Source organism: Rhopalosiphum maidis, chromosome 2 (assembly GCF_003676215.2).
Source record: "Rhopalosiphum maidis isolate BTI-1 chromosome 2, ASM367621v3, whole genome shotgun sequence".
NCBI classification, from domain to species: Eukaryota; Metazoa; Arthropoda; class Insecta; order Hemiptera; family Aphididae; genus Rhopalosiphum; species Rhopalosiphum maidis.
This window is the reverse complement of record NC_040878.1, coordinates 56,056,401-56,083,741: the sequence shown is the minus strand read 5'-3', so window position 1 is coordinate 56,083,741 and position 27,341 is coordinate 56,056,401. Positions and strand designations below refer to the sequence as shown.

At 23.2% G+C, this 27,341-nt stretch overlaps 1 protein-coding gene across 2 annotated transcripts in view; it reads right to left on the bottom strand.

Moving 5' to 3' along the window:
* The window catches only part of LOC113553121 (cordon-bleu protein-like 1), an 84,934-nt gene that overhangs the window by 51,803 nt on the left and 5,790 nt on the right, over window positions 1-27,341 (bottom strand). The gene's annotated exons all lie outside the window — the stretch shown is intronic.

Genomic DNA, 27,341 nt, shown 5'->3' with positions numbered 1-27,341 from the left:
TTATTCTTCATATAGTATATTTATTGCTGATTGTAATGATTAACTGAATGGTAAGTGCAGTAACTGGTTTAACATATGACTTGGGCAGGATTGAATTCAACTTTCTGGTAGATTCAATGTACTACGGTTTCTACTTATAAGCATTGTAGTATACCTCTTAATCCTTAGGTACTATTGGTACTAACCGCAAGACTGTAAAACTTACTATTAAGCTAACCACAGTGTTTATTTTTATTTATTATATTTTTGAAATCATAGATAATGTTATTACGATGAAGTGTGAAGCCTCGTAAAGTCAGATTTCCATCACATAATGTCGTCACTATTGTTAAGTGTTTCATTTCTATAATTTTTTAATGTGTTGGTATTAAAATATTGGCAACAAATTAATGTATTAAAGACTATATGCCATAGTATGGTCACTAGAATTTCATCATGATCGAGAGGGGCCTGGTTACCTAGACCATGGTATAGAATTCTGTGACCTCAGTCCATATTGTATACACAGTATACTCATCAGTGGGTAACCACAATAATTATCGGCGGACAGTCGTCATTTGTTTTCCTCGTTCGTAATTTGTTCTCCACGTCCGTCACCGACGTTTATTTATCGCGTGCCGTTCGATTCTTAATCAAACTGTTTTTGTGTGTTGTGCGTATTATTCAAATAATATTGTGATGGGTAGTACAATGCAATTCAAGTGGAACGAGTCTAGTACGTATTGTATAATAATCATAACTTACGTGATTTTAAACTGTACAGAAATTATTTCAAAATTTCAATTTAGATTTTAGTATACCATTCCACAACCATTAACTTCTTCATCTAGCCAGACTTTATGGCTAACTCATTCAAAAAGCACTATTACATAAGTGCTATTTTTATTGATATATGATATATCCTAAGCTTTTTATAAGGTTTAGCATCAAGGCTTATGTGAAAATTCAAAATTATTAGTACAACCAATTACCTATTTAATACAATAAGATTATTTCTTTCTGACATACAAATTTCTGTTAAAATAAATGATAACTTTTTTTTTTTGAACCCCTAACAGCTGGTGTTCCCAACGATCACCTGGCTTTACTTTATTTAATGTCTACATATATCTGACATTCAATAGACCCTACGTATTAAATAGTACTTTTAGCCAATTATACTACAATTTACACTAAATCTCACAATTTTAAAGTAATAACAGTCAATTTACAAAATCATTTAAATATTTCATCATCTTGGTTCAATAATTGAAAAATATCAATAAATCCCTCACATAATGTAATCATTTTGTTTAGTCTATGTCATAATAGTACTCCATCCTTGCTATACATTTTAACAATACACTAATTTACTGCTCGGAAGATGATCATCAAGTATCTGGAATTTTTATTTAACTTGGTTAATTAACAGGAAGTCTAAATTACAGAATAAATATTCTTTTCTTATATGTCAGAAAATTTTGCATCGACTGCTTACATATGCTTGTCTTATTTTTGAAAAATATACAAGAATTCAATTAAATAATTAAAAGTGTTTCAAAATAAAACTTTAACAATAATAACAATTATTGCTTCGGGATTTGTAAGGAACCTAAGTATATACTAAGACCTTAAAATTTAAAAGTTCCACATTAAAAATTGGCTGAAAGTTTCTTCAAATCTATTTGCAAGTTAACTGTTTAATTCATTACCATCTTAATATTGGACCATAGTACTACTATTCCAACGTTACCTAAGACAAAAATGTCACGATGACTTAATTATTCAAATTTCAAATAACATAATATAATATGAAGATATTAATCTCTTAGTCACTAATCCATTAAAATTAATAATAATTTTATTTATTGCATTTAGTAAGTCAAAACATGTATACATTTATCGAGGACGGCGCAGAAAGGTAAGACACACAACCTATATTATTCGTATATTCCTTATAGGAATAAACAGTTATACATTATAATATTTATATACTTCTACGACTGTTATTGGCATTGGTTATAGTTAATAATTTATTGTATTTAAATGTGTTATACTATAATATAGTTTGCGTTATGTGTAAATAAAAATTTGAAAACCAAAGTTAAACCTTGGTAAAATTTTTACATTATTGGGTACGACTTTAAAAATAATAATAGCAATATAATATATATTTATGAAGTATTATTTGAATTATTTTCGTTTCATAAGATATACTTGTACTTATACACGTATTATAATAACTTATAACATTTATATGAACATACAGTACAGGTTTGTAAAATCTAAGTTAAACATTTGTAAAATTACTAAAATAGTTGCGTTATGCTTCTCCGTTATCTCTTTGACGATGAATAACGGGTAGGTAAAATAAATTATGTAGGGAACGTAGGTATATCATATTATAAAATATAATTTAATATATTTATAATTAAGCACAAAAAGGGGTGACACACTCATTACAGAAATAACCTTACATTTATACATATTTACAAAAATATTATTATTGGAATCTTTATAGAGAACTTCCTATTACGTACACATGTTTTAATAAACTAAAAAGACATATCCGGAGATGCTGTAGTAACCATAGTAACATCCATATTGTTACCTATAACAATAATTACAAATGTTCAATAATCTACCTATATTATATATAGTAATAGTATAAGTACTTATATACAGTAGGTATATAGGTCACAAGTATACTATTGAACTAGTGTATAGTTTGGAATTGTTACTTTTTCAGTGATATTATAATTTATAGTTAAAAATTGTTTACACCTGCAGACTGTATGTATACTTAGAATAATATATATAGTTTTATTACTATTGTAGATACATATTACAGTTTGTTATAGTAATCAGATGTATTTATTGAAAACCTATTCAATTGCGGAGTATACGTATTTTTAAGTCAAATAAGATAAAAACATGCAGAGGTTATGTGACTTGTGAGAAGAACCATTGTTATATATTATTATGAGTCGATGAATGTTTTATATTCTTATTTGAATGAGGTTTTTTGTTTTAAAACTTTGAGTTATAAATCGTTGGTTAAATTAAAAAACTTAAACAACTTGACACGTGTAACGGATGTCAAACGGATTACTTATTTCAACCTTTGTCAACCTGCGTATCATGGTTAACAATTATTGTTAATTATTTTTTTTAAGAAAATCTTTTTATTAAATTACTCGAAACAGTTGAGTCATAAGATTAAATTTATATCTTACAATAATATTAGATTGATCGGAGAGAGACGAAAACTACTTACTAGGTTGACACAAAAAAAGAAAATCTCTATTATACATTGCACATTAGAAAAACGCCCACAATACACATTGGTAAAATTATAAGCTATACTGTAAGCGTGGACACTCGCTTCACTGTCATCGTTTTCATTGGACTATGTAATAGTGGTATCATTTATATGATATAATTTGACAATAAAGATGAAATGCCGAGACATTTTTAATATAATATATTAAATACACTGTTCATTGTGCATTTATATAATACTTGATTACAATGTATATATATATATATGAAAAGGAATCATAATAAATATAAATAGTATACTTTATACTGAGTGATTGTTTTATTGAACAACGCTAATTATTTCAAAATATATTTATAGTTCCCGTCCTAGTTTTATTTTTTATGCGTTGAAATACTACAAAAAATATTTTTCTTCCGAATATGAAATTAAAAATGTAATTATAATTAATAAGTAAAAAGTAAAAATATTAAAAAATATAATCTTATTTCAACTGGAAATTATTTATATAAAATATTTTCAAAAATATTAATATATTTAAAAAAAAATAGTGTTGTTTGATTAAAGAATCAAACATAATATAATATAATATTACAAAAATCGGTGTTTTATATAGTTAAGATATTTTTATACCAGAAATTATTTTCTAATTTTTATTAAGACTAGTATACTTATAAGTTATAAGCCCTTGATATACCTTATAGTATTCTTAAATTAAGTTATAAGTCACCATAGCCTGGCGCAATGGTAGTGGTTACGAGGAAGTTAGTGATAGTTGTTATTTGTTCCCTAAGGTTAGGTTAGAATTTTTCTGGTGATTTCGATAACACTAGGTATTTAAAGATCTGCAGTTCTGCAATATTAGTTTTTTAATTTTCAACATTGTTAAGGCTATAGTGATGTTTATAAAACATTTTTTTTTTTTGTAAGAGTGCATTTGTATCATTTTTGATTCATTTAAAAAAATGTTAAGAAATATGTACACGTATATACACAATTGTTTATAAACTAATTCATAGGTAGCTTAGTGTAATCAGAAATATTGTATACAAACAGGTAATCATTTTGCAGTAGAAATAAACTAAGTATATTAAACTTGTAAGTTGTAACAAATTACAATTCGTTAATGCTTAAGAGTAAAGGTGTGCTAACAATTTTGTTGTAGGTACCTATATATTTAATATCCAGATAATAATAAAATGTTAAATAAATTTAAATTTATGTTATGAACGCACCTTTTAATAATAATTATTATAGATTTCCAGTTATCACTTATCTTTGGTACTATCTAAAGTATCTTTAAAAAAATAAAGTATAATTAAAATTTATTTAAATTTATATATATAATAATTAATTTTGATAATATAATAATAACTAGCAGAAATAACAGGTAGGTAAGCACTAAGAAGGGCTGTACAGAAGGATATTTTTAATAACTTTATTAAAATTAAATGATACTATCGGACAGTTTTTAAGTCCTTAAATTTAGAAATATACATGAATATAATATATTTTATAAATTATTTTTCATCATATTCATTCTATAGATTGTATGATAAACGTTATCATTAAAATGTCAAATAATCATAATGTTACAAACTAGTTTGATTATAATTTATAGTTCTCAAAGTAAAGTAAACATTTATAAACCAAAATGTTTCAAGCGATAACGAACGTCATTATGACGAATTTCAATATAAGTAACTTAATTCTAGTATAGTTTACACAGCTATATCAATTTTTGATAGTATGATATTGTTTTGTTTGTTCTTTAGTTTATTAAATCAGTTTTGGTCAAACGGGCGTAAAAGCCCTAAAGTGATCATCGCTTTGTTTATGTTTCATACCTTGTTTAGAATTTGTTTTTTGAAATTAAGCAAATGTTGATAACATAAAAGTTTGAAATTCATAATGAGTAGTGTACTGTATGATTTCTATTAATACTATGTTATAATTTATTCATAATCACGTTTTGATGAACAAACTTATAGTGTTGTGAATTCTGATGTAGACCAATTATTTGCGTTAGTAAAATTTAAGGAATTTAACCTGCTGTATAGCGGGTGTCGAGTGTAATTCGTTATTAAGTAGGCTCCTGTACATGTATATGATAAATTTGAATTCAATGAAATCATATACATATACGAAAAACGATTCTGAGCGGAGACAGCTCAGCGGTATGTCAGCTTAATTGAGCTTATGTTATTAGGAATATTTTATTGTATATCTATTAATATTGCTATTAGTAATTTATTTTACTATTGGTAAAATACTAGACTGAATATATTTTAACGAAAAAAATCACATTAACTATATTATTAATAGTATATATTGTCAATAACACGTGAGTCAATATCAACTTACCGTAGAACGTTGTGATTTGGTTCATGAAATAAATAGGCAATAGTTTAAAATAATCTAAATATTTTATAAACGGCATAATGTATATAAACAATAATTACTTATTAATTATATAGTTTATAATTAATTATTAATATAATAATAAATAAATGTTTAGATTTCCCATAAATAATATTTATTTAATTACGACACAAAATAACTAAAACCGTTATTTTTCGTTCAAATATCCAATTTTTCTTAAATTTCAAATGTCTTATATAAAAGAAATGTATTATCTTTCCAGAATTTTATTATTTTTTAGTTTTTTTAGTTACTGCGAGAACTATGAATTACTTATGAAAAATCGTGTATTACATTTTGAAGTCTTGTGCTAAAATTAAAGTATAAAAGTACATATCATTGTAAAATCATTTCATATTTATCGCTCAGCTTAGAATGTACAAATATTAAAGAGTAGACAGTTTAAAATACTTTAAGATATTTTAATAGATCTAATATCACATAAAATTTAGAAAATACTGAGAAAAATATTTGCAGAACAAGTTTTTATAGATATTACTATTCAATTAAAAAAAAAACCAGCGTTTGCTTAAATATTCCTTTTTCGTAATTTTTTGTTAGTTTTTCCCAATTCTTTTGAAAATAATGAATCCTGGATTATTAGTATCATTCATTTCAAGACTTAAAGATTCCTTCATCACCAATTATACTTTATAGATCAAATTTTAAAATTATTGAAAAATAATTTACTATAACATACATTTATATAAATCTATAATCACTATGTTTTAATGTTTAAGTTTCTTAAAAAATATAATATATTTGGAAAATACGAATTAAATTTATATTTTAACTCACTGAAAGTAATTATTTTTTTACTATGGTCATAAATCATAAAATATTTCTTGTGTACCTATTTAATGCATTGATAGTTATTCTAAATTTTTAAACAATACTCTACGAATCTTATAATTTAATAACGGTTTTAAATTATAAATTATGTATTAAAACTGTATAAGAAATTAATGATATAGATACATTAAGTATTTAAATGTTAACTCGCAAGACCAGTAAAAAATATAATCCACGTGTACTTTATTTACATATTATAAAACGTTCCAGAACTATGTTTTTTTATGTTTATTTCTGACTGGTAAATTAAAAAATAAATAAATATCATAATAAAATAAATGATTATTCAATTCATGCACAATAACTATTGGTCACGACCAATTTTTACTTTCAATGCAGACGACACAGTATGTGTATATAATATTATAATAGTTACGTGTACGTGTGTAAATCATTAACCATAGTAACAAGCGATGACCTTGGAGTCCAATGACAGACGTACATGTGACAAAATGCTGATTTTATATAACACGATTATATTGACGCCATGTTATTTCATGATATTTTATTGTAATAATATTATAATGTGTAACTACTGTGTTCGTCGTTAATCAAAGTAACCCGCCACCACTGCCGCCACCGATTTACAATTTTGGTGTAAGGTGCTACTGTTGACGTAAACAATATATTATTATTATTTTAAACGTTGTGTTTTGATTGTTTTGATGGAATTTGATTTATAGTTTTGACTTTTCACAAATGATAGGTCCTGTAGTGGTTAAACGTCCACGTATAATCGACAACATATACATCATGGTTTAAACTATTAAATTATGACAATTCTTATTAAAATATAAAAATATATAAAATACTTATTTTTATTTATTTTGTATATACCTAAAAATAAAAAAAAACAATACCTTTATAAATAATGATTATGTCAAAGTGTAAATTATATACCTATTTTTGTGTATATTCTTAGAAAATAATATGCTATTAAGTATTTAGTACTTTTTTATATGTTGACTATTGTTTTTTAGTTATGCTATATATAAATTATACAATATACATAGATTATTGGTAAAAATGTATTAATTACACAATTAAGTAGAGTTTTAAGTTATGTTGCATTACCTTCTATAAGTTGTCTTAATATATTTTTCAAAAAATCGTAGTAACGGTGAAGTACAAAATTATTTATTTTCTATAAATTTCTTATATCATTGATTTAATAATTTACTAAAAGGATTTTCATTGTATAACATAAGCCTTTTCTAGAGCTTAAGTGTGGCATACGTATTAGGGTCAATAACACTTTGATGTTGATAGTTTCATGATTATAATAGTATAAACTTCCATATTTAGACACTTTTATCCGGGCACTTATAAGTTCGCCATTGCCTGAACTCTAGCTGAATATATTGTTATTTTTTTTTTTAAATTTAACTTATCATTATTTTTAGATGGTTTAAGTACCGTTTTGCTTGTTTTTTTTTATTATTATTAAAATAACTAATTTTCAAATTATTAATCAGTTAAAATTATTAGATTTAAAAAAATAATTTTATTTGTTAATCATTAAACTGTACATGATGAGATAAATCAAAATACAAATGGATTTAATTTATTGAATAATCAGGCATAGCATTCAAACGGATCAGCTTTACTTATTTTCATTTCATCAAAAATTATGAAAACTATTTTTTTTTATGATGGTGGATAAGGAGTGATTCGGAAGAACGCATCATATATAAAATACAATAATATAATATGATAAGGCATGATAAACTGGATGATTGGTATATGCATGGAATCATTATTAGCTGTCAAAAGTTCAGTGTTCATAATTTCGTAATAGCTAGTATATACTAGTTTTATTATTAGTACTATTAGTTTTTATATTTAAAATATACCTAAAACAAAATATTTTTAACCTTTTAATGTTTATTTATAGCTCATATCTATATGACTGTATATAATATTTTGTAGGTAGATAGTAAACTGAAAGTTAACCAAACAATAACTAAATGTGTTGTAACTTTGTTGCTGCTTAACTAAATGAATATTACTACATAAAAAAAAAATGAATACCTACGCTTTAGAAATAACTGTTGAATATATTGTATATTTGATAGGTCTTTATTATCTCTATTCTCTTTATGAATTATGAGCCGAATTATTAGGCCGTACTTAGCGAGGGGCCCCCTGTTCACTCCTCCCCCGGAAATATTGTCGTGTTATATTATATGGTAGTAAAATAACTTATACAATATTATAATAAAATTAGAACTCAATTTTTTATCTTAAAACCCCTCCCAAGATTAATTTTTAGTTACGACCTTGGACTAAGGATAAAACAAAAAAATGGAATTTTTAGTATAAAAAAGTAGTCTTTATGCAAACTATAATTATATTATAAATAGTTAGTTGGTAGATTTCATAATATTATATTTTATTATTAATTTTAGTTGAATGCATTTATATGAGGTGAATATATTTTATATTATTACTTAATAACCATTGATTCTTGTTCGTCATTGACGATTGCTTTTATTGAATTTGGGTTGAGTTCTCGAGTTTCTTGGTATGTCGGACATTCCATTAAAACGTCTAGTATTACGGTGAAGGGTGTGTTACAGAAAACGCAGAAATATTTAATAGATTTATTAAATTCTAAGACTAAATACTTAAATACTTAATACTATGGGTATTAATATATTTATAATAAATAAGATACAATTTGATAAATAATATTAAATTAACAGTGGTTTTAAAAGGTTATAAGTATTTTTTATTTACAAGTAGGTACTAATAAATGAATTATGTAGACATAATAATATTGTAATGATTAAAAATAAAAATATATTTATTTAATATATTACAATTCCAATGGGTGGTTTTTTTTCTTTAAGCAGTTGAATATATATGTACAATATTTCTCAGCAATCTCAGTTCATACTCTCATTGTGTAGTTTATACATAAAAAATAAAGAGAAAATAATAATATAGATAGGTATACAGCGATTGACGATAATATTCTATATGAAGAATATAATGATTTAAATGGTTTGTGCGACTTTCTCAAGTTCCAGGTGAAAATTGAAATAAAAAAAAAAGTAAAATTTAAATTTTTAAAAAAGAAAGGCTACACGATTTAAAGTATTAACAAACTTTAATTAATCCATAATACGCCGATTCACATAGAACATTATGAATTATGATAGTATCGAATTTATTTCCATGTTTAATGATAGATAATAGATATTCACTAACTATAGAGCTAGGTATTGATATCCATAAAGTTATATTTCTCCTTTCAGATTGATGTAAATAATTGCTTTTATTATATTATAATTTTGATGCTTGCTCGTGTATATCAAATTACAGTTTATTAATATAAATTAGATACCATTATTATTATTATTCATATCTAATTATTAATAATATATTTTTATGAATAAATTATCCATACCGGCATTTTTTTAGTAAGTATCTAAACTAATGTTATTAGCGACTAATAACTGTGAAAATAACAATGAATCCTGGGTAGACACCTGTTATTAATTTTTGAGATATGTAATGTTAAATGCATTTATTGATGTACACAAATAAATATTAATAAATATACAAAAGTATAACTTTTTTATGTATGTATAACTGACAGATGATTTATAAATAAAATTAAGTGGTTGTATAAAATATATGATATTGTTTATTTTTAAATATTGGATTGTGATGTACATAATATATTACATAATATAAATATATCCGGCGAAAAAGGTATATATGAATTGTGTCCCACCATACAAGTATACATATATTAACCAGGTACTTTCTTCAATTTGTATTTCGTTTTCAAGAGTTCTTTGTGATGTATTAATAAGGGGGTTCTGGGCTTTGATATCATGTTGCAAAATATATTACAATAAACATATTATATAGATGGATTTTGTTTCTGATGCTTGGTTGATAAATGATAATTCACAACGAGCAAGTTTTCGTTTTTTATCATTACGGTCAACAAAAATGGGACACGTATACTAAATTATCGGCGCTAAGTACAGCGGTTATTATACATAGAAGTATAAATTTATTTAACCTTGTATTATTTATTTATTTATTATTTTTATTATATTACTGACTTAATTTATTTTTAATAAATTGAAATGATTTGTCTTTTTTTGTTACATTTAACTAATATATTTTTGATTGACCATCATGATTATTTATATTACCTATATATATATATTATATTATTGAGTTTTTATGAGAATTTAGATTCATTTAAATTCATTTATAAGCTTTTTTGTTAAAATAGAACTTCTATTTAAAATACAAATTTTTTAATGGATTTAAAAAACTAAATTTTATATCAGTTCCAACTTGTCAAAATTATTCTAAAAATAATATGATTAATCGTTTTTAGTTTATAAAGGGTAAATAATCTCTTAAATATCTCACAAAATGATCTATTTAAATTTTAAACTAGAATTCCCACTACACAAATTTAAACCAATATGACTGAAACTGCAACATTTGAGTCATCGTTCCAATTGTTTAAAATATAAAAGTATTCTGTACAATTGTTGTAAAATATAAAAATTAAATAAAAGCACGTATTAAGTATAATGTACCTATTTGTACTTACTACTTACCAATTACTATAATTAAGTTGAATTTTGTATAATTTGATTTTTGAAAATTATTATTTTAATTGATAATAGTTTATTTTTTTTTTGATAAATTAAAAATTTTACATTTAAAATTACTAATTACTGATCCATAAATCCCCACTAAAAAAAATAAATATATATTAGTTATGTATGAAAAACTAAAGAAAATTAACTATCTGGTATTAATTTATAAAAAATAAATAAATACAACGATTAGAAATTATCTTTTAAAAATTCCTCTGAATTTTATTTCTGTGTTCAGCCTAGCTTGTCTTTATCTAATTGTAATTTGTTGTGTTTATTTATACATTTATTTATATAAATATATATAGCTTTTATTAAAATAGTAAGCCATTGAATGACAATGAATGAATTTTAATTATATAAAGTGAGAACGAGTTTATAAGTTCCGAATCTGTATGAGTAGATAATTCACGGTTCTACCTAGATTTTCCGAATAGTTTCCTAGCAAATTTGAATTTGTTTCTGTTATTGATTTCCAGCACGTTTCAAATGTTCCTATCTAGCTGTAGGCAACGATATTTTCATCTTCTGTGGTAGTCGATAGTCAGTCTCTAAATGATCATCGGATAACTAAACTACCACTCTACTGTTGTTGAAGTATAATGGTAGATCGCTACTTAATAGTATGATCTCAAAAAACTTTTTTAACGGTTAAAAGTTTAACACCGTGAAAGTTGAGAACTATAATATATTATATCTTTATGTATATGGACATATACGTATATTTCCAGAAAATCACAAGTCAATATGATAATAGCGTCGTATGTTAAAAAATGATACGTGTCTACTTTGGCGACCCAGCGTGTGTTAATTATAACAACTATTAGAATTTAATTGTATATGCTTTAGTTATTATACCAATAGAGGCACCCACTTACAGTAACATGTGGAATTTTTATGAAAAAATGGATTAACCTTAGATTTATGTTTTTGGATTTTACCTATATAAGTGTTATATTTTTATTTTTTCTTTGATCAGTGTAGTCCACGATCCATGGATTGTTTCAATTACGGTATCAATATTATAGAGTAAACCTAATATAGAATATTCCATGGTCAGTATACGGGTTAACTCTGCCATGTAGGATGCAAAATCGCGTATTATATTCATAGTAGGTATAGTAGATGGTTTAGTCACTTCGTTTTTTATCAACTTGATAATTCATCGAAAATTATAAAAACATATTATCATACTCTTCATTGTCGATGCGAAATTGAGAATTGATCTCTCATGTAATTTTAATAATAATTATTTTTTCTTATATTAAACGTATAATAAAAAAAATTCAAGTCCTGTGTAATGAATATTAGATAGGTAAGCACCTAGTTGCTAGTGAAAACACTATATTTTTTGGAGGATTTAATAAATTATATAAGAATATATGAATATAATATAAGTTGATTTTCTCTGATTTTTTTGTAGTAAATGTTATGTTATAGTATTAGTGTATAGTTGAATAATTTGTAAATTATACGAATTTCATTTAAATTTATATTATATATTTTTAATTTTTTTTAAGTACTTAATATGTGGCATAAGACATAAAAACTCATTATATATTATATTATTATATTATTTTAAAATGTCCATAATTCATAGCTTTTTAAGTTATAATATCTTATTTCTCTTATTATATGATTCTAGTATAATAATTGATCAATATTAAAATTAAAATTAGGCCTGTAACCCGTAGATAGTAAAGATTAATTATAATATAGGCAAGGCAGACTATAAAGTATAAATATTCTATATATTATAGTCAATGGATAAAAATATATGATCAACAAACGTGTATGGTATCCGCTGCGTAATTGTACGAATGAATGCGTACATAAGCTACACATGAGTACCTGACTATACACATATGTATGATAAACATGAATCGAACATTGAACATGTTAAGAATGAATATGGAGTAGTATTATCATGTATGATAGTTGATAAATAAAGTTTAACTAAAACTATTTCAAAAAATAATTTGATACATTGCTAATAATTAGAAATATAAATATATAATGTAGTATGATATCATTCCTACTGAAATACAATTAATTTTGAAAGTAATTAATAACTATTTAAAATTTTGATACTGAAAATACAAGGGTAAATGTTTATGCATTACATTTATATTTGTGTATATACTTACTTAAGCATACAAAATACAAACATAACTGAGTAAAAATATAGATTAGGTAGGTATCTAATTCTATATTTATTTTTTATGCATAGTTAATTATTTATGTGCAATTATGGAATATATTATTATGTAGGTACCTACATAATATATAAACATCATTTCAAATGTTTTTCAATTTAAAGTTAAATTATAATAGGTACCTCCTAATAAAATTATTTTACTTGACTAAGTATTTTTATTAATTTAATTTCTATATAGTACTTATATTTTAATTATATTTGAACAAATGTTATTATTATTTTTTTTGCATTATAAAAGAAATTATGAGAAATAAAGAACGATAACTAAATAGTAATATCAGAATATTATAACTTATTTTATTTTTATTCATATTTCATAGTAGGTACTGAATACTAAATTGTATATGTATTATGTGTTATATGAAATGTGAACACGGTGTGTAGATGTGTGTGCGCGTGCGTGCATACTGCATGTGGGTCCATTAGTGACTCAACAGAAAATCATAACAATCTTCTAGTAGAATAGTTACCGCCTTAGCGTGACCTTGGATGAACTTGGTCTACACGATAGCCCTAGCACGATCAGTAAGTGCATTGATCCTTTTTCGAGATGGTCGTCCTCATTTGAGGTCAGCATCAAAACTTCCTACACGTAATAATAATATAGATATGGCGTGTTTATACTAGGGTCATAAATATAGTATATAATATACAATATACATAATAAAGTAAATTGGTACATACTATTATAGGTAAAGAGAAAATGTGTAAATATGAGAATAAGATAATAGAAACTAAAAATGCTACATGGAACGAGTATAGATTTTTATCTTGATCTATCATCATCGGAACAGAAATAAAACATAAAATAGAAATTAATATAATACAGTTCATGTGATTTAATTTAAATAACATTTATTGTAATTAATATAAAAAAAAATGGCTGCTGCTGCCGATGTTAATTTAAAATCAATAAAAAAAATAACGATCATTTTTAAGTTTTTAACTTAGTATAACATAATATTATATAGCATCAGAGATGTATTGGTAAATTTATAAATCTAATAATATACTAATATACTAATATTTTATTTCTTAAGTTTATAGGCATAACATAAATCTTGTTGTATAACACTTTAGAGTTTAGATTGTATTAGTTATATATTTTTAATTTTCTCTCTCTTTTATTTTGTAAATTTTTATTTGATAATACCACATATTAGTATATCAGTTATATAATTTTAAAACTGATTTACTTTGAACATATTTTTTTAATTATTGCAATGTTTTATTCTTCAGTTCTAACCCAAGCTTTGCTTAAAAAGATAAATAATCATAAAATTGTAATTATAATTGTATATTGTAAATTATGATGATTTAAATAATAAAACATGAAAACATTTTTTAAAAAGATCAGTTACCATAAACATGTTTGACCTAGCTAAATATCAAAACCCTGCTATTTTTTTCTAGGAAAATTAGGTATAAATATTTATAAGCTTTATTTTTAAAACCATACCTTGGGTTAAGCATGTCAGCGCACTGTTTATTTTCTTTTTCTTTGACACTAGCAGAATTTGGCAAGTTAGAGTTCAGCAGAGCGTCAGTCTTGTGTTTTTATCTTTAATATTATAGTGAATTGACCTGTTATAAAACTTAAGAAAAGTTTAGAAAATTGTTTGAATTTGTATACAAATAAATGTATACGTTGGTTTTTTTCGACATTTAATTTTTTTTTTTTACAAATTCGTATAAAAAATTCCAATATGAAATCAAAGTTTTCAATTTTAAGTTTAATGAATGACCACTCATTGATCACTCTAATATTAAAGCTAATAACACAATATTGGTGTTAATTAATGCAAATTTTCTATATGTTATGTTTGGGCCCGATAGAAATAACAAAATCAGTTACTACACTGACATATTTTTAAGTTTAATAATTATAATTAATATATCACAATAATTATAGAAAAAAAAATGTTCACAGAACTTTTAATTATAACCACAAGAATAGTTGCTTTAAATATAAGACTTAGCTAACTTATTTCCCTCTATTTATTCTATAATTAAAATCTATGTTTACATATATTAATTTATTGAAAATAGCGACCTAGACAACATTTAAACTGTGAAGTATACCTACTACCTAACAGCTTTCTAATATAATCAGTTATATTGTTTTGTTATGTTTCTTAAAATCTATTTAAGTTTTCTTCGTGATCTCTAAATATTGTTAACACTAAGAAATATTTCTTTTATAATGGTTTAATATTTAAAATTTTGAATACATTTATTGATTTTTATGTTTTAATGTGTATTTGTATGGGTCAAATAACTATATTCTGTATATCTGTAGTTGTTTTTATAAAATAAATTGAATTTGTATGTAATAATTAAAATTTAATTTAATTAGGTATAGACGTATTGTTTTATTATGGCATATTGAACTTCACTAACAAGTATGACATATAAGTGTATTTATTTTGAGTTACAAAAGCTCGATGATTAATAATTAATATCTTACAATTTTATATTAATTTTTGTTTCTACGTAGTTTAATTTTATTAGTTATCACATTTTGAATACGTGTTATTTATTAGTAAAATATTTTAAGATGAATATATATTTGAATTCATATGGTAATATTTGTGATTGAAGATTTCTTTAATTTTATCGAAATAAGTAATTATATAGAAATAAAAAGTTTAAACAATTTAAAAGTGTAATTTAAGTCTTAGTGTTATACATTTTAATGATATAGTCATAACATCGTGGTTGTTTTGTTTAAACATTTTGAACACGTTTTTTTTTAAGTAGGTATGCTCTTGGTTAATTAATTTTTTAAACTAAATTGACTAAAATTCGATTTGATTTAAGTTCTTTTAATATTGAATACGGTTCGTGATTATTTTAAATACTATTTTATTTTGATATTTGACTATCACAATTATTTATTATTCAATATTAATTAAATTAATATATATTAATATATATATATATATATATATTAATATTAATTTTTATATAAATATAAAATATTTTGAGGATATTACGACAAATTAGGAGAATGTATGTTTTCATTTAAAATAATATGTAAATATATATCATATTTATCATTAAAAAAAAAAATGTATTCTTAAAAACAAATGGTTATAATATTTGTATGGTTAATTTTTGAATATTAATTAACTAATGGGTAATTGAACTTTTATTTTATGCCATTTGTTGATTTGTAATTAGATTTAAATACACTTTATATTAATTACACTATACTCGTTTTGGTACAAACTTTTTCATTCCTAGTGGAATACAAGTAAATGTATCAATTTTTATATTTTGAAATTTTTAGGTTATTTTAAATTCTAAGCGAAGCGATGAATGTATTGATTTTATAATGAAGTGTGTTTTTGGTGTGTTATCAGTATGACCTTTTAGGGCAGTAAAAATGGTTTGATTTTCAAATTTTAGGTGGGTAGTTAGGTCTTTTTATCGTATAAAAGTTTAAAAATTCAGTACAAATGTTTTCATAATATGTTGGAAATTAAAAAAAAAGTTAAGTGTAAAGTAAATCAACAAAAAAAATTTAAGAGCGTTTGAAGTTAAAATGTTGATGCATTTTGTCAAAATAACGAAAATCATGAAAATTAGCAAATTATTTTGAGGTGAAAAATGTATACAATTTTTAATATTCATATCTAATTTTAAAAATTGAATACAATATCCGTTGTAAGATTTTCAATATATATAAAAAACTTCTTGAAGTTAAATTTTTTACAAAATCCGCTCAAGTCATGAACATTTACAAATTAGGAATCATTTGTATTAAGAACATTTTAATTTTTCATTTTTTATACATAATAAGGTTTAACAATTGAATACGATATTCTATATAAGTTTTTCGTGCTGGAACTAATAAATCTAAAAAATAATTAAACATAATTTTTTTTATAGACATTTGAATTAATTTTGGACTAAGTTAAATATTTAAACGAAGAATTAATTTCGTCATAATTTTAAAACATTATTCGCGGGGACTTATGAGTTTTATGTTTATTTCGAATTGTACTTAATGGAATGAAATTCATGCTATAAATCTATTCACATTACTATGGTAAGGTGGTACTCAATAACAATAATATAATAAGGAGGGCTATATGAATCAGGAAAATATGCAAAAGGAAAAATAAATCTGGGATTGGTATTTTCATGGAACGATATATCAAAGAAATGATATAGTAGAGGAATTGTATTTGCAAGAATTAATATATTCTTGGAATGATATTTTTCTAAACAGTTTCATCTAAGGAAAATATAAAACAGTAAATTAAAACACGGAACCGTATTTTTCAGGAATGGTATAAATTAGGAAAATATTGCTCAGGATTGTATAAATCGGGACGACATTTTTGAGTATATTATACACGTGGATTCTTATTAATCTAAAACCGTATTAATTGAGAAAATAAAGCATAGGACTGAATGGGACAGGACAGTTATTTGTAGAAAAATATTCTTGAGGAATAGTATTAAAAAGAAATATTATGAATTTTAATATTTTCAAGATGAGGAATATTATGGTGGGCAATGCAGTTGCCAACGAATATACAATTTTATATCCACCACAGATAGAAATTTCGAATTCAGAGAACCGAAATAAATGTATTTTCTTCTAATTATATAGAGGTTTCATCTGGGAATCAAGCGTTTAGTTCGATGAATGGAGTTTTTTGAATTATTGAGTGACTACTGCCTATTTTTTTTTTATTTTATACATACATTTAAATTTAAATATTGTATTTTGAGATTTTAATGCGTTTTTTTAGTGCGTCAAATTTCGAGCCTTACTTATGTATATATATATTTTTATTTATAAAAAAAAGCTACATAGTAAATACGTGTATAGCTAATTTATACGTGACACACATTCTATCTATGTATTTGATAAAATATTTGTGACGTATGATTATATTCGTATATGAAACAGATTTGTTCTAATTTTATACAACTCAACCGCAACAGACTCGTAGATAATAAGTCTGTTTTATTGTAACAATACTATATATGTATTAATAAATAATAATAGATAGAAAGGTGCAAATATTGTAGTGGTAAGTAGGAATAAACGTTGAGTTTGAACAGTAAAACGGTATTTTACGAAATCGTTTCAAGTGTTAGGCGTTGGTAGCAGCGTTGCTACGATGGTCAGTAACGACGGCGAATGAGAAGTAGTTAGTATGAATAATTACTAATAATACTATTATGTATATAAGGTATTTTGATTTGACGATATTTGAAAAAAACAATATTTCTTTCTTTTCATATTTACAGCTAAAAACGTTTATTTACACTTGGATAATCGTAGTTAATTATTTAGAATACATACTTAATATGGCTTTGTAGTTTATAGTTTGAGTATAATTTATTGGTATAGGTATGTTTCGATATACACTATTAATTCTGACGATATTTTTAATATCGCATCGATATAAAAATAAAATACCTAATATCTGTATTTTATAAGTTATTAGGTTAGGTACCTATGTATTATTTGAAAAAATGTATTTCTATAAAAGTCAAAAAGAAAAAATAACTGGTATCATATAGAGAAATAAATATATAATATATTATTATATTAATAGGAAATTTATAAATATAAAAACTTCTTTTTACATTTTGAATTTGAATGTTATTATTATGGATTTGAAAAAAAAAAATTCAAGTAGAGCTTGATTTACTAAAGGTTAAATAAATTTTGAATTTGTATATACTGTTCTACAAATAACGAGATTTTATTGATAATAACATTAATAACTTTACTTATTATTCAAAAAATTATTACAGTTGAATCTCAATTTGTGTTAAATTAATAGTTTATAGTCTATAATAAGTCGTAAGAGTGTTAATTTGACCAAGTACTTCGAAAAATGTTTAACTAATAGTTTAAATCGATAAAAAAAAAAAAACATTAATAATATACAGTTTTGAAGTTGATGTAATTTACCTAAATTATGTACAGTTAAAAGGGGTACTCGAGGATGATTAGCACTTCTAGTTTTAAATTGGCACATGTATTATTATAATAATTTTAAAGACACACACTAGTGAAAGTATTTTTTCAACGGGTTTATAGTACCTAGTATTATAGTCTATAGAGGTTCATCAACTACAGTTATTTTACCGAAATTGCGCCACTACCTTATGTATCTTGTACATTAAGAAAGAGGGTCAACTATTTATAAGATTTTCAATTATATAAGCAATTCTGTGAATCTGTAATTGACGATAATAAATTATAATCATTATAATACTATAAGATTTGTTTATTTTTATGTAAGAGAAGGTCAACACATTTGTTTTATTGGTAAAGACTTAAAGATAATTCACATAGCATGATAATCTAATCATGACCTATCATCGATATTTCAAATAAACATTCATGTCACGAAGTTTTACATAAGTAAAAAAACGTACTATTTTGAAAACATATAATTCGTTTAAATACTATACATTTTTATTAACATACGTATAATGCACTGATGTATTTTGTCTTCATTATTATAATTTTTAAACTATTTCTTAGTACGATTTTATCTTTTTTTATGCAATTGCAGGTAATAAAATGAAGATAATTTAGCCCAGTTAATATTTAGGTTAAATTTTAGCTAATTTTCAAAGATTTTAGTGTTCCAAAAGTTATAGTTTTGAAACTTCAATAACATTTTATTAGCAATTGAAATAATTTAAAATATATATTTATTTATTTATATAAAGTTATAAGTTAGATACTTAAATTCTTAGTATTATATTTATTTTAATAAATTTTAGTAATATTGTTTTAATAATATTTCAAAATATTTTTGATATATGATTATGATTTATGAATGAAAAAAGTGTTTGTTAGTTTTTACAATAAACAAAAATTTTGTATACTTTTTGCCATGACTATTTGGTTCATGATAAATTTAGGATCATTCTAAATAAATAACAAGAAGATGCACTTTGTGTGTATATGCTAGTTTATACTCTATATGATGATCTTTTATTATTATTAATATTATTATGAACATACTTTTTTCGTCGTTGTCGTTTTTCCATCCTTTTTACTTATTATTCCCCTTTTTCTTTGCATTCATCCGTACTACCATTAAAACCAACAGGCAACAACGAAACAATGTCAACGATCCGTGAGCTCCTCCCACCATGGCCCCACAGGCTCGCCATCCCAAGATCGATTTTACTTGGTGCTTATAAACACAATGCAGAAAATTGTGATTTTTATAAATGCACCTATACGTGTATGCTGGAATGTAAATATGTAATGTTTGAAAAGCAAGTGACCAATGTTATTATGATAGGTTAGGATAAAAATTGAAAGCATTTTTTTAATTACAAAAACGATAATTTATTGTATATTGGTTAGAAAATAATTTTGAGTGGACTACTTGAAAGAGTTGTATTTGCACGTATTATAGGCATTATTTTAAAAACAGTATTTTGTTTTTTATAATCTGTTCAACGTATAGTAATATTATAAATATATCTACATACACTATAGTATTATTAAAGAATAATTATTGATAAGTTCATATTAACATTTTATATTTGTTTAAAATAAATAGTTGGACTAAATTTTAGGGGATGTATAAATTAATTTAATAAATATAATATCTGAGAGACAAGCATATTTTAATTCCTAAAATATTTCTAGAGAGAATTTAGCTACTTTGTACTTAGATATTTTAAGATTTAAAAAAATAAGCTAAATGTATAAGCAAAACTTTCCATTAATATTTAATAAATAATCATACTAAATACCACTAAAATAACGTCGTTTAAAAAATAAAAACATTCATCATGGGAAAAGTTATACTATTTTAGATTATATATACTTGTATTTCGGTTAACACCTTTACAAATAGAATACATTATTATAAAGCCATTAATTAATACATTTTTTTTAATTATATACAATTATTATAATAATGAAGAGTTTAAACTTCCAGTGTGTTATAATATACTAAAGCAGTGAAGCTAAAATTTGGATTACAAGAAACTATGCTTTGACTAAGTTTGAATAAACTTCAACATAATTTTTAACATAAATGAGTCAACTTCATTGTTATACTTTGAACATATATATGACTTAGTAATATTTGTATATAATTTTAGTTGTTTGAGACTTTACAATCGGAACGTTATAACTAATAATATGTATTTTAATATTTTAAAGCAAATAAATTCTAACTAAGATAATTTTCAATAATAATAGTAAGAAAAAAATACTGTCTTTTATTAATTTAGATTATTCCTCATTATACTGATAAGTGTTTAGTTAGTAAGTACATTTTTACGTATTGATTCAAAAGTTATATTTTATAGAGAAAGATTAATAATATTTTATTTGAATGTAAAGGAGTAGTATTATAATAACATATAAATTAATACTAGTACAACTTGAACAGTGTGAACACACCTAAGAATGTTTTATACACTCTCTATCTGTATTGAGTATTGGGAACATATTCATTTTGTTTACAAATCAATAGTAAACGTATTTCAGTATTTGTCCTTAATTTCTAATATTATCATAGAAATTATTCGTATGTAGATATACTGTGAAATGGATAAATTATATTTTAAAGTAGAAAGAATATGTATGCTTAAGTTTTTTATCATTTAAATATAATTTACGAATCTGTTCAACCATGCCAACATTATAAAATATATAAATTTAAGTAACATACTAGTATTTATTCAAGTAGTATTAAATATCCATTTACATAATCATTAATTTATGTAGGTATTCATAAACATATATTTCATAGATTTTGAAATATAATTTTAAACATCCAAAATATAAATTTTTCAGAAATATTGTAATAACTATTAACTAGATATAATTATACCATGAATTATTTGGTGAAAAAACATTAAAAAAAATAATTTTATAATTTATACAAATAATATTATTACTTTACATATAAATATAAAAGTATTAGTAAATATTATTATATTAGTGTAATAAAAGTATTACATTTTCTAAAAAAGTACCTAAATAATATAAATTTAATTCTCAATTCCTAAAGTATTATTCTATTAGAGCATATTGTTGTTTACAGAATTAAATAAAAATAAACTTTTAGTATAATTTAATTATTTAATTATTAATCTTTATGTATACGTCTACCTAATATGTTTTGATTGTAAAAAACTGTGTATTATATATATATATTTAAAATAATATACAGAAGAATAGTTTAATATATTTGGTGTATTATATTTGTGGTTTAAATAGTTAAGCACGTTTTTGTGCCTACTATAGTTACCATCATGTTGAATTCAATTAAGAGTACACTTAATTTAAATGTTATTCTTTTCAAATGTATATACAAAATCAAACATGAATTAAAAATTATACGAATTTAAATATAATATATAATAATTAGTTACTAGTTACATATTTAAATTATAAACAATCAATAACTGTAGAAAGGTTTAAGAAAATACATTTATGTAAAAATGGTTTGAATAAAAATACAATTGTTATTGCTTTTTTTTATTAATCCAAAATGAATACATACAGTTTTTTTGTAATTTTTTGTAGGTTCGTATAAAAAAAATTAAATTTTTTATTTTGGATTAATAGCCTAAGAATATTAAAGTTGATTTGAAATAGGTGTATTATTTAAGATACATTGTAGTAAATCAAGCTCCATCCAGAAATGTTGTATTAAATGTGATAAATTTTAATTTATTATTATAAATACACCATTTTCATATGACTATTTTTTGTTACGATTGAACCACTTGTTAAGGGACAGTTAATGCTTTTTGTGTTTTGTACTTTTGCTATTTATCATAATAATATTATACCTAATTAAGACAAATAAACGGTACCTATATAATGTTAGCCTTTGTACTATACCCATTAATTTTTAGTTTCTTACATTTAACAACTAATAGAAACATAGATAAACTTATATATTCGTAAAAAAAAGAAAATGTAAAAATTAAGAAAGACTAAACCACCAAGATCGTTTAACTAAAAAATAGTTATCGACACACCTTAGTTTGTGACTTAGTGTAGTTGTTCTGTGCTCATTATTAATTACGCTTAATTAAATACGAATACCTCGACCAGTACTAAAAATAAAAAACAATTGGGTGAATATTGGTTAGGTTGTATTATTTTTCCGCAATAAGCAGGGTATGATAAAAATGAAACAGCTATCATGAAAAGCTAGAATGTTAACAGTTCATACCAAAACATTAATTTGAAATTAATGGATTATGGTTTTGCTATTTATCTATGTGTATAACATACAACTGTATATTTATCTAAACTTCTAAATCATAAATAAATGTAATATTTTATGATGATATAGATAAATAATTTAAGTATCACTAAATAATTACTAATCATGGTGTTAAACAAATATAAAATCATAATAGTTATAAAATAAACGTTTAATTAAACAGTGTCATTTACAATTCTAAAGATAGTATTATTTTTTACTATTTCTATGTATAAAATAGTAGGTAAAATGGCAATATAATTGATTAATCCTAACCTAACCGCATAGAGGAAACGGATGTTATAACAAGGTTAATGGGTCACTCCCCTCTTATGATAAAGCAAAGGGTATGTGTGAAATATTCGAGAAGGTTGTATGATAATCAAGATTATACAAAATATTATGTACCTACAACGGTACACTCAACCGGTTTTGTGAATGGCTTCATGCTGATTTTTTTATACGTTAGTACAACGACTGAACATATTTTTAAAATGAAATAAAACATCGATTGTGATTAGTTGACAACCACAACACATATTATACAATATCGGTAACTAATTATTCTCTTTTTCATTGAATTTATTCTATTATTTTTTTTTTTTTTTTAATTTATTTAGTTGTTTCTTCTATTCGTTTTCCCAATTAATACTACCAATACATAATTAGACTTCCTAACAAAAATCCTTTCACTGTATTAATTACAGTAGTATATATACACTACAATGGAACTACTACCGTATTCATTTTCTAATCAAACATCAGTTCTATGTTTCATATAAAAAGCCATCATTTGTTATAATAATTATTGAGTCAAAAAATCAATAATTTTTATATGAAATAGTAATCGCCTTCAAGATTTCAATTTATGCTCAATTGAGACATGATTGTGTTTAACGGGACGTCGTACTCATATTTATTAGCATTATTGTTATTAAAGTGCATAACAAATTACATTTTATGATAAAAAGAATTTATTTTATTTTATTTTTTTAGCATTTGAATGAATTACTTTTTATAAAATATAAATGTAAAAATATTAATTGAAGCACTATGTAGGTTTTTTAATATTTCAAGTTTGAAACATGTTATGAGCATTTTAAAATATACAAATAATTTATAATATTATATAATACGAAATTAGATAGTGGTGCACACATAGTGGATGTCATTACTCGTTAGTGGTTATTGTTACACTTATTATATACATTTCACAGTTTTAAAATACATTTACATAATAACTAAGTCATAATATTAAGCACCCATATATCAATTGAGGTATAAATTGTTTTTTTGTATAAACATTTATATAAAACTAAGATTTAATACTTAATATTATGTAACATTTATAATAAGCAAAAATAAGTACAGAATAAAATGACAACCTGGTATTCGTCACGCTCCGCATATCCAGGCACAGAATAGTGGTTATTGAATTGTTATGCTGATAAATAATCGTTTAAATTATTTTATTATAAGAATGCTGTTATTTTTTTTTTTTTAAAACCCTGTAAGTTGTTTTCTATCTATAAGTTTAATATATAGAACAGATTTTTTTCAATAAATAAAATTTTAAAAATTAATTTAGTACTAGAAAATATTAAAACAAAAAAAGTCCGGTATCTTTTACTCTGCAAGTAGCGATAATGCTAAGTAACAATACTAGATAACAAGTACGTGTACATTAATTTTTATATATTATTTAAACTAATTATTAATTATGTTTACATATAAAATATTTTTACTATAAATCTACTTTATTTTTTTTTTGTAATTTATAGGGACCTTAATATAATTTACCATTGATTTTACTATCCTTTTTTCCACATAATTAAATTTTAAAATTTTAAACTATTTATACCACAATCATATTTACACTATTCTATTGTACATTAGAACTGACTTCAGATTTTTGTCAAAATTAGTTTGATCGATTAGATTAAGAAATATAAAAGAATAAACCATACTTATAGTTAAGATTCGTCGATTTCCATTTGCTGCCTATATTACCTCCGCTCAAAATCATTTTCGTATGCATTGATTTCATTACAGACATAGATGAAAAAAATACTTTTAAAATACACAATAAATTTATTCTCAATGAGTAAATACAAGATACAAAATACGTTTAAATGTATAGTTACTAGTAAATAAAAAATTTAAAATAAAAATTATTAAATATTAAAAACATTTTAACAAAAGTATAAATTACAATTTTTTATTAAAAATAAATGTTTTATTATATTGTGTTTTTATTAATTAAAAATTGTAAATGATAATAATGTGGTAATATGGTTCGTCACAGAATTGTTAATAAATTGTGTCATTAATCTTTATTAAAGTTATTATGTTTTATAAAAATTATATTTTATTTATTTATTAATTGTTTTGTCTTAAAATATAAAATAATTTTGAAAAATCAAAATGCATTTAATAATTTGAAATACTGTTCATTTCTGATCACATTTAATGACAAAGTAAAGTACACTCGATTTATACTATATCGTAGAATTTAGTTCCCAGGTTTTGTCTATTAGTTGGTTAATATTAAAAATTGTGAATTCATAATGTTACCTCACTTTTTACTCCTTTTTACTCAGCAATCAATATGTTTTGTTAATTCACATACATGTATATTGTGTTGCAATCTGTTGCCTTGCAAGAATTAATAATAGTATAATATTGTAGGCTAAAGAATGTATACGGTAAAATATTCAACATTTTATTGATGAAGACCTTATCATTGGATCGTTTTATTATATAATTATTAGATTGTTTGTTTAACATTATTTTATTAAATCTATAATACATTGTACAGCGGTTTTAATAAAATATAAAATACAATAGTTTTTATTTTTAAGTTACTTAATAATATTTACATAATGAAGTTTAAATGATTTGCTAGGATTATTGACTCAGATGTGTCAAATGTATTTACTTTTTGTCAAGATATTCAAATATTTATTTATATTATATCTAATTTAAATTTTTTCAAAAAATTTAAATTGTTTTCAATATATATGTACAATTTTATTACACTTTCACTTTATCATTATTCAATAATAAAAAGGATAAACATTATTATTATAGTACTAGTAAAGTAAATTGGTTCTTTATTTTTATTAATAAAAATATTTATACAAGGAAAGTTCAAATAAAAATGTTTATGGTGAAGAACACTTGTGGTAAATCGTAATGCTTTTGGGTTTTGTTGTGGAAAAATATACTTGGCATGTATAATAATAGTATCTATCTAGCTATCCATGTATGGTTAAGAAATGTTTTGGGAAAATGCATGTATTATATATATATATATATATATTGTAATGATTACATATATAATATATACAATAGATACATTATATTATAGATAAAGTTGAGTATGAAAATAAATTAATATCATATCTTTCAATAAACTTATAATAATTTTTTGGATTTGTTAAAATATGTATAGGTTAATAAATTATTAAGATAGTTAAAGTGATCGATAAATTTAGGTTTTCACAAATAACTATAATTTAGATTTTATTTTCTAATTATACGGAATTAATGATAATTACATATTAAACTATAATAGAACAGTTGGATAATATCTGACTTTTATTTATTAATTAAAATATGTAAATAATTGTTAATAAACTAAAATAAATTTATTTCCTAAAAAAATATAGTGTAATACGACAAATAAAAACCAATCAAGTTATAACTTATAATTT